This window comes from Cottoperca gobio, chromosome 1, assembly GCF_900634415.1.
Source record: "Cottoperca gobio chromosome 1, fCotGob3.1, whole genome shotgun sequence".
Lineage (NCBI taxonomy): Eukaryota > Metazoa > Chordata > Actinopteri > Perciformes > Bovichtidae > Cottoperca > Cottoperca gobio.
The window spans coordinates 8630340-8641812 of NC_041355.1; positions in this window are offsets into that span (position 1 = coordinate 8630340).

The following is an 11473-nucleotide window of genomic DNA, read 5'->3' on the forward strand; positions in this document are numbered from 1 at the left end:
CCTCTTTGGGCCTCAAACAGTTGTTTTTAATGAAATCATCTAAGAAGTTTAGAGTGGAAATCTGCTAATGGACATCTGATATGTGACAAGAGGCCCCGACTAGACACTGCTGACATGTGCAGAGCTTTCATGTGTTATGAACGCTCTAGTTTAATCTTTAAAAACGCACATTATTTTTGAAAGTACCATATGTTTTGATGTAAGATCTTAATATGATAAGTAACTAAGTATAGCTGGAGTATAAAGTAGCATCATACTGAAATACCCAAGTGAAGTACAAGTACCTCAAAATTGTACTCAAGTACAGTAAGTTGAGACAATGTGCTGATACTTTCCATCGGTCCAAAGCAGTTGTTAAGATAAAGAGGTTTAAAAGGTACAACTGCTGTATGTATTTCAGCAGAGACCAAAGTTTAAACAAAAACTACTTGCGATTCCATTTTATTTCTGTGCTTAACTGTCCAATTGGTCTTGATGTAATGACTTTTGTTCGAGTTTAGAGAGATACAACTTTATGCTTTTGGCATATTTGATATTAAATTGCAGCTTGCAGATAAATGTTGTTTTTTTAATGATAATTAACACTTTAATCATTGATAATTAAATAACTGATGAATAATAATTCATCACTACACTTAGGCTACCACTATCAGCAGTTGTATAAGAATAACTGGAGTTTTGTTCTTTTATAATAACCTTAACTGAAAATAAATTAGAACAGTTTTTTCTGTACTTAATTTTACTGTGCCATTTTTCTTTTCAGGACCAGGGACCAAGCTTTAAAAATGATAAAATGATCACATTTTTCTTCTCTCCAATCCTGCCGACTTTCACAAGCGAGTCTAAAATTGGAGCACATTCCTGGGCTACCGCATTCAGGTCCTACTCTGAAAGGGGCTGGCATATGCAATGCGCCTCGAGGGACTCTCTTTCAGTCTTGGCCATCTCAATAGGTGCAGAACCAGCTTGGCTTTTCACAATGAGCACATTTGCACATACACACAAGCATGGCTACAGCAAAGAGTGAGTGAAAGATTGTTGTTTAGCATTACTTTAATGAAGCTGTGTGTGAAGAGTGAAATGACTAGCCTCTGGGAGAATGATGAGAGAAAGAAGAGAGGTTAGGGAGAGATACTTAGGCTTGAGAGAGCCGGTGAAAATAAAGTGACAGAGGGATGATGGGTCAAACAAGAAGAGGGACAGAAAGAGAAATAAAAGTGACTTTATTATTTCTTTTTGGTTTGTGAGATAACATATTGCCGTTTTACCTTCTGAAATAAATTAAATTGTCGCAGGATATACAACATCTGCAAAAAAAAAAGGTTGTGACATCAGGGTAACCCAAGGAAAACTGATATCACTGCTCACCACAACCTCTACAACGTACAGCGCTGCACATGGCTTGTGTGAGCTGAACCTTGAGATAACAATTATTTTCAAACTTGGAGACTATATTAGTCACACATTTCCTTGGGGAGGCACGTTGGGCTAAGCCCAAGGCGTACATTGCTTTGGGACTCCCACCGCCTCCCAAGATTCAACACCAATGTCCCTAGGTACACCTCTGCCTCATTGATCATACTATCAAGAAATGCCCATAAGACTATATTTGAAAGGCTCGGAGGGTATTTTAAGAATGTAAGAAGAAAATGTCTACAGAGATGGATGAGAAGGTGTAGAGGCTTTCCCTTTATTCAAAAATCAAATCATTCCTTCAGTATTGATAAAAATGGCACAGTGTGATCGTGTAAACTGTGAATTTAGCATTAATAGAACATTCATTCATTCATTGTCAACATATATTCAGCTCTCTAGGTACAGAATGGCCTTACTAAAAATGAACAACAAAACTCTTCTCAAGGCTTTATTGATCCGGTTATTACATCCTGATCTGAATTCTGTTGCTAAGCAATATATGGAAAAGACATAACTAAGCAAATAATTATTAATAACCTAATTACTGTCAGTGGAAAGCTTGTTGCCTGGCAATTATGTATTTGGCCCAAACAATGAAAAAGTTTTAAGCTGGAGAAAATCAATAAATGATTTTGCAAACTTTTGCACGCTCTGCATCCGGGGGAGCTCTACAGAAAAAATGGCGGAATTGTTGGCGAATTATTTGAACCGATCACTTCTTAACGTAGATAATACCCGAGCTGGCAGAGTGTGATACTACAAGGCTTGTGCTTCATTTTGAAGCATGAAAACAAGAACTGAAAGATGCATTTTCAGCCCCATTTTTCTAACGCCTCTGGAGTAACAGATAACTTTCAAGTAGATATAATTAATATTTGTATGTTGACAATGGATCCCATAGCCGTTTGTATACACTGGACTCAGTTCCTCGTTTTGCTTTTCACTCTCACTGCTCTCATTAGCGTAATAATTTAATGCTCTAAATCCCCACTGTACACTACCTGCCGTGTACTAAACATCAGACAGACAAAGTTAGTGACTAGCTGGTGAACATAGCATTGAGCAGCTAATGAGCCAGGCATGAGTATGTGTGGAAGGATAATGTTTCTCGTGATAACACGTCCTGTTAATACAGCTGTCTACACAGATCACACAATGGCTAGAATTTAGAATTATTTGAATTGTGTGTTTTTCTAAAAATAACCTCTAAAGATGACAATAACAAAGAAAAAAAATAGCGTTTAGATTTTGTGACAGACTTTGAGATGGTTGAAATGATTTTTTGGGACGGTGGTGAAATAAGTCTGAAGCCTTGTCTGTATGTTCTCTCCCCCCCCCCCCAACAATTCATCAGGAATCAATAAGGGAATGGATAAATAATTAGATCGATACAATACTCTAGCTACGACACAGACAGCGATACTACGTGAAGTCAGCTTTAAGTTCCCAATGCCGGTGGAGATGTTTGATAGTGAAGTCAACATCCAGCCAGTTGAAGAAAAAGGCTCAGTGAACTTTTCAATAACACAGCAAAGCCATCTTCACCACAAACTCTCTGTTCACTGCGATCATCTTTTTTTATCACAGTGAATGAATACATGTTAACTTGATTATTCTGCATGACAGTCGTCTCCTGTTGAGACCAGAATGCCCTTCCTGTTTTTGCCTTGGCATATTGTTACACACGCTAAAGCCTTTTATCTCCCCCTACGTCCTTTCAACAGTAATAAGAACACATAAAATACAGATCCAGTAGCTAAGTGAGCGATGATAAACTGAAGACCCACTTTAGTTTAAAATCAGTATTCTGTTGTGACTTTGACAGGGAGGGATGAGGGATGATGGAGCACAGAAGGACAAAGCCACGCTTAAGGTCATTATGGCACAGCCTATATTAGCCTTTGAAGTTGTATGACTAATTCAGCTATTTATTTTTGTTGCAAATAATATTATTTCCTCACAGCACATTCGCAAATTACTGTGGCATAAATATGTAAAGCACGACATGGCTTAATGATGCACAACACATTTGTCTAGTGTTTCAGTGCCACCAGGTGAAATCCAATGTGGAACTGTGAATCAATTCCAATGCTGCAGGCTCTTACAGTATGGCGGGATCATAGTATATTGTGACGCTGAAGCCGATGACCACATGTTAGGGTACTTTAGAAGGAATATGACAGAAAAACTTCGATGTAATATATTGAATATTGTCACAAAAGTTTTCCCAATCAAAATGATATTCAGTATACCGCAGTCACTGCAAGGAGGACGGTCAGGCATCACATCCTCCCAGACAGTCTGGGGATTTGAACCATTCAGGCACTGACAGCGCTGTTTTGAAGTTTAGACATGAAATATTTCATCTTTCAAAATGTCACTCCAACTTCTGTACCAACAAATGTTTATACTTTCAAACTCATGCAAGAAAATAAAATCAAAACTATGATTCAATGACCCTCTGCTATTGACCTTCTCTTAATCTTTCCCAAATCCAGTGACCTTTATAAAAGGTAGATTCCCTCCATCCCCTGGTTGTCTTCACATAACGTTACACACCAGACATTCTGCATATAAGTAATATGTATTCACTCACTTACCGCAATGCTAATTACAATCAAGATCACAACAAGTGGTGAAACATCTGTCTCTCATTCTATCCATCTATCATATCATTTTATTCCATTTCTCCGTTTTCTGTTAGTCATATTATTGCACTGATCTGCAATGTTAGTGTAATTAGGCACTAAATTAGCTCTACTAAAGATGTAATGAAAAGCACAAATGTCTTTCTTTTAGCTTTGAGAAAATGTCATTTAGTTTTGGAGGACAGAAAACAGACGATGTAGACTGAAGCCTTCGACTGCAAGAGTGAAGGACAGGAGACTCTTTATGACACAAAAATAAGGTATCATAAAACCTTTCACCGAGTCTCTTATCTTTCATGAGAAATGCTGTCCTTTTGAAAAGTAAACCAAAGGAAACAGGATTTAAGAAGGGATGGGAATTGATATATTTGTATCAATACTGATTCCATTATCAATTCCTCTGAATCAGTTTCTTTATTGTATCTGATGAAAGAAGAAGTTGGAATCTGTTCAGGAAACGATTTTATAATTAATCTGCCGAATCATTACTGTCTCTACCTGTGAGTCATTGTTTATAACATGCGGTCCATTTGTAGTCTTAGAATACGAATGATGCTTGTGATCAGTTCTTGAGCTCATTGTGACAGAAGAACATAATTATACACGTCAGAAGCATGAAAGTGCTGCATAAATCTCTGTCAGTCACAACATATGGGTCCTGATGATGCACGATGACAAACGAAGTCAATTTGTATAACTTCGTGTTTGCTCCTCTTGGTTCGTTGTAAAAAAAAAGAAAGAAAAAGTAATGTTTAAAAATTGAACATACATTTTTTTTTCTTTTTTTTTTAAACATTGTTTAATTGCCACTAAATGAACCGAACAGGTGAGAAAGCACCCTAAGTAACATCTTAAGAGATGTCTTTTAACTCTATATCCCTAATGCAATAAACTAGAACACATTTTTCTTGCATTATTTCTAAGGTTGTTAGTTGGTGACTGTAGGCCGTTACATTTTGCTTTTAATACAACATTTACATGCATAAAGCCAACAGCAGCTGGTAGGTTAGGAAATAAGTTTGAGAGTTGAAGCTGCCTTTGAAAATGGTGAGCGGTGCTGGAAAGTATGAGATGAGATAAGATAAGATAAGGCTTTATTGATCGCCTGAGGTAAAATTCAGAAAAGAAATGGTAAATGGACTGCATTTTTTTTTTTTACCCTAAGCGCTTTACAATTTGCATCTCATTCTCCCATTCACACACTATTCATGCACTGGCCTTCCCATCAGGACCAACATGAGGTTCAGTGTCTTGCCCGAGGACACTTTGACACATGCATTCGTTTCTTAATAGTGTTACATTATAAAATAAAAACATTTACTTGAGGGTGTTCTCTCAAGAGACTGACATGTTTCTCAACTAGTCTGACTTTGTCATTTTTTGCAGAGGTGTTATTGTGGTGAACAGTCATTCAGATTTCAGCATAAGAGCACTGATGTTGCTACTTTCGTCTACTTTGAGCTCACTGTGTGCCTCCTTGAGGGGGAAGAAAATATTCAGAGAAAAGATGAGAAGACACGGCCCAGCAAGAAAATAACCAAATGATAGTGACCCTGCATGACAAGGGTAATGTGCCCAGAGGCAAAACAAACTAACAGCGCTGCGTCTTCATGGTGACGTTATATCATAAATAATTAAGCAGCCCATTCTTAAGGAATAAAATGAGCGTGAAGATGGATCAGGGTTTGTGCTGAGCTTCTCACTCAGCCAGCAGCTATATTCATCGCAGCTTCTATAATGTTCTTAATAAGCATCACCCAGCATTTTCTTAAAATAATCAATATGAATAATCAATGACATTGCTTTAAGGGAAATTCCACTGTCAGATATGTTTGAACTGTAACCATCAATCTGTGATCCCACTGCATTCAAGGAGTTATCATGTGATAATATGCTCCTAATTCCTCCATTGTTTCTCAACCAAATATGCATTCTTCATTACAAACTTTTACACAATGCCTTCCAGGAACATACACCTGTGCTGTAAAAGCAATGCACAGATGTTGTGAAATAACACACACTGGCACTGACCATTCAAAAATATTAGCATTTAGAACCGTGATGTGACAAATGGAGGATGAGGATTCAATGCATGTGTCAAGTCTCTGCAAGCTGGTTTTACACTGTACTGAATGGAAACCAATTGCTGTAGCATGAGACTGTCCAACGCCGTCCCAGCTAACAACAGTGAAAATATAACCAGTTTAAAAAAAGATGATAGATTTTCTTTTTACCCCCAAATACTTGGAAGTCTTTGAAAACGTATCTGTGTAAAACATTCAATCTGTGGCCAAACTGAAACTATTCACTGGCTGTGCAATTACGGTGTCTTAATGTTGACAGGACGTTCTACTGGGCTGCATGAATGTGATGAATCCACGTGAACTTATTGCATCTTTGCATTCGGGAACACACACTATCTAGCTGTCGTCAAAATGTTTTCTCAACTTGATGCTTGACCAGTTTCTGATTTGTTGCTGTCTTTGGTCCATCCCTAGAGGTCTGATTAAATTATAGCCAGCAAACCTTGTTGAGGAGAAAACATAACGCTGCAGTGAATTGATGCCCCTGTGTCCCCTGTTTTTATTTATTGTATACTGCTACAAATATGCTTTCCCACCTTTTCAGGAAATTGCATTTACAATAAGGTTATCAAATAAGTACTTTTTTCCTCTCCGCCTTGGCAGAAAACCTCTTTTCCCCCTCCCTTTTAAAGATCACATCTCAGCTCTGATACAGGATTACTGGTGTAGAATTATGAGAGGATTAGATATGGGCTGAAAGGGAAGGATATGTTCTGTACGTTGGCTCAGAACATTGCTAAGAACTTGAGATGTGAATTCAGGTTTGTCTCCACTCGTAGCAGCAAGAGCGTCAAATAAACTGAAGAGAAAAGAAACACCTTTATGTCGTACTTATTAAACATGATTACCTCTAAGTGATATCTTACTAACGCAGTAAGCAGAGTGTACAAAGGATACGAAAACAAAGAACTTTGATCAGGTGATTTGTTTCACAGCTCAGCAGTTACACCTTTACAACTTATGCAAGTAAATTGTTCTCTATGACATCTCGTGATTCTAATCACTGCTGTCTGTAGAAAGGATTGAAAGGAATAGTTTAGTAGAATAGTATAGTTAGTTTTGAAATACGCTTTGACACTTTCTTGCCAAGATGTACAGTATGTGACAAGATCTGTGAAGATATGTTTATTCTGTTCACAAGGTACAAGTGTTTAAAAACCCGTTTGTTCCATTCATCCACGGTTTCTGTGCAGCGTCTCCACTGGCTTCATGGCGATCTTACAGTGACTCCCGGCTGTTATTCGGCAATAATGAAGTAGAGCCCTCAAACTGGGGTTGTGTACGGCTCAAACACATGAGATAGAATGTGTTGATTAGGAAACGTTTGTGTTGGTAGGTGTATTTTTACTTTGACTGTTTCCGCCTGCTTCCAGTCTTTGTGCTGAGCTGAGCTAATAGCCACCTGGCTCCTGATCCATACTTAACACACAGACATGGGAGTGATATTGATCTGCTCAAGTAACTCTCTGCAAGGAAACTAATAAGCATATATTTAAAATAAATAATGTTCTACAAGTGCTCCTTGATCAGATAAATTAAGTGATAAACAAAGTGCAAGTCCTAAACCATCAGAACTTGACATACATTAGTATAAACAGTGTACTAGTTCCCCAGTGTGACCCGTGTCTGGTTGACGAGCACATGAAGAGGGCTTCTTGTAAGCTAGTCTGTCCTCTTTCAGTTATGAATCTCTTTGAAGCCCCCCAGGCTTGGAAGGGCAGGAGGGGGGGATCAAAGCTTGTAACAGAATAATTTGTCCAGCATGGCTGTCAGTTTTAAGAAGATCTAAGCCATTTCATCTACAAACACATCACAACAAAGGTAACAAAGAGGGGGGGGGGGAAGTTATAATGAAAAAAAGTGACGTGATTCTCACTCCAGCCTTTTATCAGATGTTTCCGTTGCCATCAAACGTTAATGTCACTGTTGTGCAATTCTGCAGTGGTGCATGGAGATTCATGGATAGGGGTAATTACTTGAGAGCGCTCTCAAGCTGTTTTCCTCCTGTCATATACAGTTACGTGATTTTTAATTTATTACTTTATGTGTTCCATAATTAAACACATGGTCATCACTTTGCAATATGCTATAAAATGCTTTATCTGAGGGTGCTGCTAGTTTAGCAGCCCATTTCAAAATTGATGATTATTAATTGTTTATGGATGCATGGGGCAGGAGGGTGAATTGCAGGAAATAAGCATCTAATATTGGTTGTCACATTTGAGTGCATGTGGACTTCATATCTGCTGTGCTTCAATGATTACTCATTAACATCCATTTATCAGTTAATGTCAGGCTCATGTATTCACTCCTAGATTACAGAAATGGCTTCAGAGCATCGTACAAGTGCAAGTTAATGGTTGTGCTGTTTACATTGGTAGTTGTGGTTTTAAGGGGAAACATTTCTTATAATTTCTCAGAATATGTCCCAAATGAAGGGTAAATGATGGTGTCGCTGTTAAAGTGTCGGGTACAAGCAGCTACCGCAAGCACCTTAAGCAAGCAAGCATTGCATCACAATTAGCTTTTTCTGTTCTTCGTCTATTCGCCCACTCATTTTTACCTTGAACATTTCACACTGTTTGAGATAAAGTAACCTGAATGCATCTGTCGTTTGTTTCTACCCCACTTTAGATGGAACCACACCTACTTCCATATGACGAAAGCCTCGACGCAGCGTTGACAGCTGAGTTCAAATGGAAACCAAGCTCTGAAATATGACAGCTACAGTCATATAGAATACAAATACAGACATGGGGCACTGAATGTGATAAAAATTATTCGTACCAGTCCACAAAGGAGACAATTATTAGCAAACTAGCGCACCATGTAGTCCTACTGTATCACTCCCCGCCACTAGGAGACCAGTTCTCAGGAAGGAGAGCCCGCTGTTTCTGTAACCACTTTAGCATGCGAGCTACGTTGGGATTAGCAAGATGCTAAATTAATCAGATTTAACAACTTAATGCTTCACAGCGTAGAAAGCACATTGCCAACCCCTGAGGGAGCAGTTGTGTGTGCTGACCGCCTGTACACGGCCTAAGAAATCAATTATTGCAGGTTTAATGTATTACTCAAACACATAATATACTTGTGCAAATTATGATTTTAAAGGTTGAAAATACAGTTTGTATGGAAAAAGGTGTGTTGCATAGATTTTTAATTATTCCTTTATGTAATTATGTAGAGCTGCCCAGATATTAAAATGCCCCCAATGGAGCCATCACATTCTGCCCTACTGCTATATCTGAGTCATCGGCTCGGAGCCTCGCTACTGTAGTAACGCTGCGCTTCCTGTGTCTGCTTCTCATCCCCCCCCCCCAAAAAAGAAAATCTCCAGTAGGTTGAGAAGGAAATGTAATTGACTTTAAATGTAATTTGATTGTAAACATATTTGGATGCATAGAATGGATCTATATTACATCATGCACAAATAAAAATGATATTGTAATAATAACAGCAACAGTCTTAATCCCGCCGTGCTCAATATATTTTTGCTTACAATATGTTTGGCCAGGTCCATGTGTGTCTCCCCCTGTGTGTTGGTTGGAACTAGAAATAGAAGTAGGCTATTTGTATTCCTTAGAGGAAACGGATAAGATGTGCACTGAGGGAAATGTTGTATTTAAGCCCTACGTATGTGTGCATATTCTATTTATAAAAGAAAAATCTGCAAATGTATCAATATCTTTTATCCATTGTGTTCACTACCTATTTTGGATTCTGGTACATAATTAGTAGCTCAGTAGTGTTTTATTTCCTAATGTTGTCTAATTGTTCTCCTCAGCTTCTGGTTAACAGTTAACAGCTTCTGGTTAATTACAGTGTCTTCTTGCAGCAAGAAACAAAACTTTTAGATGCGTAATAAAATAAAAAGATGAAAATCAGTTTAAACCAATCTGTAGTTTTGGAGCAGCAATGATTAGTCCACTTATCTATTAGTAGAGTGACGGAAAAGTAATTTCAAACTATTTTGATAATAGATTAATCGTTAAAGTCATTTTTCATGCAAAAATGGCAGAAAATACAGTTTTCAGCCTGTCAAACATGGATATGTCCTTCTTTTCTCAGTTATATATCATAGTACACTGAATTTCTCTGAGTTTTGTACAAAACAAGAAAGAAACTGTACATGAAATGAACATGAAATCACTCTATTCTTCAGCAATGTTGTCCTGTTCCACATGTTTACAGGACAGTTTAACAATGTAATCCCCAGCATGTTATTGTCTCATGAATGTTTCTATATCTATTATTAAAATACTGCTCTTAGATAGGATTAATGTGGAGCTCACTCATAGAAATGACAAATTATCTGAGCGTGAATCCAATTTAGGAGCAGTCATAATTCGTAAAAATATGTGTGTTAGCACAAGTGTGTTAGCCAACACGTGTTGTTGTGAAACAAGTGTACCTTATTTATTCTTATGCAGTTTTAACCATTACCAATTACTTTTAGTTCAAGAGATCAAGAACAAAAAGAAACAAGAAAACATCCAATAATAGTGCCGTACATAACATACTGTAAGTGTCTGACTAAAATGCTATTTTTTAACAAAGTTAGTATTGCATACAGAAAAGGGAAAATAATTACGAGGAGTCAGAATAGTTGCATCACAAGGTCATTTTGGGGTCATCAGAATATGTTTGTATTTATGGCAGTTCTTTCTAAAATAGTGCGTGTCAGGCTTAAGGAGTGGGCTGAAGCTCTGGCGAGTCAAACCTATGACTCAACAGCCTCCTGGTTACTGTGGTCAAAATACGCAGGCTATGACACCATCTATTTATTTCATCATTAGTGGTAACAGTGACATCAGAAGGTCAAAGGTCACCTGTATACAGGGAGAATGTCCATATACAGCATTTTACTCCATTATCCTCAGAGATACACATCACATCTTCAGCTAACATTGCTCATAATACCTAACCCTATTATTGTGCTACCTCTTCATCTTTCTTTGGATAAAATCTTGTCAAAAAATAAGTCAACAGTACACACAAACAACACTGCGTGAGTATTACAGTATATGATGCAGTGGTATTACAGGAACACCCTTTCACTGAACTTATCATTCTGTTTCCCACCCACTCATGCCGAAATGAAACTTTAGTAATAGTTTGTAGGGGTTTAAAAATACATTCAGCAAATTGTCAATTCACTTGTGAATTATTTTTTGAAAAATGTTATCAAAGAGCAAGTAAACACCAGAACCAGACACTGAGCTGACAGAAAGCAGGCACAGCTGTCTCTTCAGCGCAAGTGTATGTCCACAGTTTTACCACTCTATACATCTGTCATACTTTAAAATGTTTGGTTACTCCTGC